This window comes from Anguilla rostrata, chromosome 3 (genome assembly GCF_018555375.3).
Source record: "Anguilla rostrata isolate EN2019 chromosome 3, ASM1855537v3, whole genome shotgun sequence".
NCBI classification, from domain to species: Eukaryota; Metazoa; Chordata; class Actinopteri; order Anguilliformes; family Anguillidae; genus Anguilla; species Anguilla rostrata.
Genome location: NC_057935.1, coordinates 59,499,355 through 59,504,372, shown reverse-complemented (window position 1 = coordinate 59,504,372; position 5,018 = coordinate 59,499,355). Strand labels below are relative to the sequence as shown.

Here is a 5,018-nt window from a genome sequence, read left to right as displayed (position 1 = left end):
ACTCACTCTCGTTACTGTGCTACAGAGCGCCCCCCCCCCCGCATTGCTCGCTCTGGCTCTCACAAACAGTCAGGCTAACAGTGACATCACCAGGAGAGAGCTCCCCCTGGATCAGTGCATCCTCTCTCCCTCCAAAATAAACCTCAGCACACATGCAAGGCACGACACATGCATACACAGACACAGAAATGAACATACAAACAACCAGAACCAGAAACAGCTAAGCTAAATTTGATAGGTCTGAACATGCAACACAAAAACATACCTTGGCCACTTGTCCAATCGACCCACCATAACAGACCAGAAAACATACCACCTAAACAAAATATTCTCGGTAATAAGGCCGTAAATTCATCTCTAGCTAGATTGTGTGGGACACACGCATACATTCCAAGCATTCATCAGTATTCCTGGAACACACACACTGATCTTTTTTCCCCGGAAGCATTTTCACAAGAGGAAATAAAGTGGAATACTTGCCTGCAACGCCGCACACAAACATACGGAAAATACAATGTGCAGCATTTACACAATCACCTGCAAAAACATAATTTCTAAATTCTTCCTGGTCAGTCAGCAATACAAAAATACTTTCAAATAAAAACATTTTTCTAAATTCTTACATATCTTTCAATGCTTATGCTAGCCAAAGTAACTGAAGATCCTTACATGTCCTACAGTCTAAAAAAGCATTTACCATAATAATGGCAACTGCTAAACAGATTAATCGTGTTATCTAGAAAAACTGATTCTACATATATTTGAAGTACTGCTCTCAACACTTTCATCTGATTTCTTGTAGCCTAAGTATGCACCATTTTTATTTAATCGGGCAAGTGGTATTAACTTTAAAATGGCTGGCTGTTGTCAACAGTCCAAACAGAAGACTGATATCAGGCAGCTTACAGTTACTAATTTAGAACTTTCCTATGTAACATGTAGGAAGGGGGGGGAGGAGGCGGCATTTCAGTCAGAAATAATGCATTTAATGTAGAAAGTTTGCTGTGTACATAATGGCAGGTAATTGGCTCCTTCGATGTCAAATGATTCAACTAAACCAGGAATCCATGCTCAATTAAATGTCCTTTCCTTTTTAGAATGCTGGGCTTGATTTTGTTGATGACCAAGATGCTCAACAATCAGAATCTGTGTATTGAGCTGGACTCTTGAAAAGTGCTGCCATCCTGTTCCGAGGCTGTATTTGTACCTCTAACAGCTTAGGTATATAGAATATCATATATTACCTGACCCACTGTTGAATTTAGTTATGTTTATTACAGACATTTCAAACAGGTTTTAGGGTAAATAAATTATTTTATGATTTCTCCTAAACGCAGTTCCATTCAGATTGCATTAGCCTACAGTCATGTTAGTGGCTGATCACATTGTTTTATCCAAAAAAATAAAATAAATCAATCTGTCTTCAAGTGTGATCCATTGAACAGGCCAGGATCACAAATACCTTCCATATTTATGGGAAGATACAAAAGAATGACAAGAATAATACATGGGTGAGGAAAGAAAATGCTGCGAATCATTATGGACACGTTTTCACCAAAAATCCTATTATGTCTACCTAAGGTTCCAAAAGATCTTTTAAAAAATCGCTATAGCTGCACCGGCCAAAATTGACCTAACTCTAACAGTCGGGTTTATGCAATCAAAGACATCAGTAATTAGGCTATATACTGCAGGCATAAACATAATGTATTTGACTGACCTTGGTGCCATTATTCTGGGAATCACGGACAACCTAGTAAAAGAAAGCGACCATTCTGTATTCATAATCGGGTATGTCGGCTTTTGAAGTTAATGAAATAACCTGCACGTCCAATGGAAAATTTACAAAACTTAAGCTTCCTATACCTTCACTTTTCTACTTCCTAGGCTACAGTAGTACATCATTCAGCTAAGAATTTCAAATGTTACGTAAGTGGTTTCTAAAGCAGCATTCACTGATGCGCTCGACGTTGGTCAGCTGACGTATTCGCGCCAAGAAACGAAGTAGCATCACTAGTGTACTCTGAACTGCAGAGGGAGCTATAGTAAACATTGCTACGTTTATGCAAGCAAAAAGCTGTTGCGCAATTTATTTTCCGTTGCCATTTTAAACATCGACCAGTGGAGGGAGACAAAACAGTATTAAATAGGAACTAGGGGATAGTAATACGTGTGTCAACATTAACTATCAATATTATTACTTGAACGTGCGGTTTTTGGTAAGCCCCAACGACACGTGTGGCATAATGAAGTTCTACAACCAAATTATACATTTAATATGATCAAATGACAAATTTTAGAAGAAAAAAAACAAATGGCACTTTAACGTTTAAGGATTTCACTACTCGGCAAAACTCTGATGGTACATCTAGCTCTTCCAATAGCAACTTAGTGGATGTTGTGTCCACAAATGAGGACATTCAGGCACATAAATATAACAGGCAAGCAACACCCCCACCCTCCACGCCAGCATCTTGTTCAGTCTCGAGTCGTTTTACTTTTACTCTCCTGAAATACAGAAAAAAATAACAGCCAAGTAAAGAACCATAACCAATCACCCCATTCCCATGAATAAGAATAAGCACAGAAGGGAAGTTAAAGTTGTAACAATTTATTTCAAAAGTATTTCATACATTTTTTGTAAGTTTAATACTCAGGAATGAGTGAAATAATAACAATGACCTAGCTATTTGGGCACTCAAGTTACATTTTTTTGTTTCAACAAATTATGTAACTCAAGGGGACAAGCAAATATACCTGGCCTTAAAGTAATATTGCCAGTCTGCCATTTATTGAAGACAGAAAAGTGAATTATGAGCAGTACTGTGAAACCGTAAGGCTGGAGATAAAATGACTTAATCCACAGGTATACACGAACAGTTGATTACGTTTTGCCTGTGTCGTATAGGCAACATAAAATATCCACCATCCCAACGAACAGTGAATCCAGACATACCATTGAAGCTATAGCCACAGATCATTATAGTCTAGTTAACTTTCTAGCACATTGTGCAATCGGCCAGTGAGAAATGCTTGATAGCTGCCTTCCTCCATGTTGCACAGAAGGTCGCCAAACACAAGCAAAACACACCAAGTTCCACTTTCCACTCGTATTACTTGTCGAAGACCTTAGTTCACCTACAAACCAAAAGAAAATGTGCTGACATATATTGAGTAGGGTTCTGCCCGTACATTAAATTTAATTACATGTCCGGGTAGGTATACACCAAATATGTTATTCATTTTTGGTCTTAAAACTGGTCTCGCTAATCCACAGTACGAGGAAAGCAAAAAAACAAGACTCCATCTTTATCAAGTTGGAACTATGGCCCCGCCATGTTTAAATCGTTGAACTAGATGACTAGCAACACACTAAGCAAACGGCAAAGTCGTATGCACCCTTGATCATAGGATATTACTAAGGTTAAGATTTATGATAATGCTTAAATCATTGCTAATCGACTGTATACTCGCAATGTCGAGAGCCTTTCGATGTATCGTACCAAGACCAAAATTAGCTAGCTAGCCAACTGTTACATTGTCCTTATGTAGCTGGCTAGATCAGAATTATTCCTAAAAATCTTTTTGCGGCTCAGGCCAAGGTAGTTGTCAATTTTTTCGTACACACAGGATAGTTTACCTTTTACTTACCGTCTACCTGTGGCAATAACTAACGTTAGTCTAGCTGTTAATATTGCTAGTTGGCACCTGTCTGGAACATATGGTAAACTGTTAAGTTTAACGCGTTACGAATATCCTCTTATTAGAACCAGTGCCCACATATTTAGCCAACTAATTAAATGGGTTGTTGGTTCATGAAATAGTGTTAGCTATATTATGACGGCCAACCACAAGTGTATTGTAGCTCCAGTGGTTAGCATTTCGCAGCTAACGACGTTAACTACTTAGCAAAAAGAACATCTACGTAAATAGCTAGCTGGTTGGCCAATTCTGTATAGACTACATAAGTTAGACCGATACTTTGCCAAACAAAAGTTCAGAAACTTGAAAGTTCGTGTTATTGATAAATGTATTTCCCAACGAACAAACAGCTACCACCGTTTTTTAACTAGCTAAGCTACATAATTAGTTTAAGCGGATTTCAGAAGGAAAATTTCCGGGAAACAAAGCCCATCCATTTAGCCATGTTAGCTAGCTTGCCATGTCCATCACATCAGCGAATCCATAACGCTATGAAATCAAAGCACCAGCTTCACTGGGAGTTAATAAAGAACGACCAATTTCGCTAGCAAGTTTGTAGTAGGCTAAATGTAATTGTCCTTAAACAAGCAAGAACACGATTTGAATCCAATAGCTATATTACTGGAAGAAGGTTCACAAGGCAAATTTCCTCTTGGCCATCTTAGAACTCAGAAACTAATATCGGCAGCCATATTGTTACAGCTAGCTAACAATTCATAACTATCTAGCTAACAACAAAGATACTGTATGATACAGGAGCTAACGTTCTTTAAGTAGAATTTGATAAACAAACTGGTTCACAATCTTGTATTTCAATTTGAAGCATTTATCATACTAGCTGACTAACCATGCAATTTCTCCCTTCCAAAACATCTTACAACCTTACGTTAGGTAACGAATCTTAACTTACCTATCACTAGGTTTTGACTTAATATATGTTTTAGAACCAGCTAGGTCTGATTTTGGCTTAGATTTTTTTTTTTGTATAGTAAGGCACAATGTACTATATGTACCACGATTTTAAAATTACTATACACTTAAAAAGCTACATCGCCAACGTTTGATATGAATGCCGCCCAATTTTACACAAGGCAGAAGTATAACGTTAGCTAGCCACCAAATGGACTGTAGCTAACGGCCCGCGCATTTAGATGTTTATTTTGTTACTAAAGTACATATTTTTAACATATCTAATAACATTACTATAACATAGTAAACATTGACTTGATTTTACGGTTTTCTATACGAAATCCGCGGATCTGTAGCGATATTATACGATGTAGGCGTTCTTCGGGTTTTCCCAGTGGATGTCACCG

General features: G+C 37.9%; 1 protein-coding gene across 1 annotated transcript in view; it reads left to right on the top strand.

Annotated features, from left to right (window-relative positions):
• hdlbpb (high density lipoprotein binding protein b) overlaps window positions 1-5,018 on the top strand; it is a 118,169-nt gene that overhangs the window by 102,671 nt on the left and 10,480 nt on the right. The window lies entirely within an intron of this gene.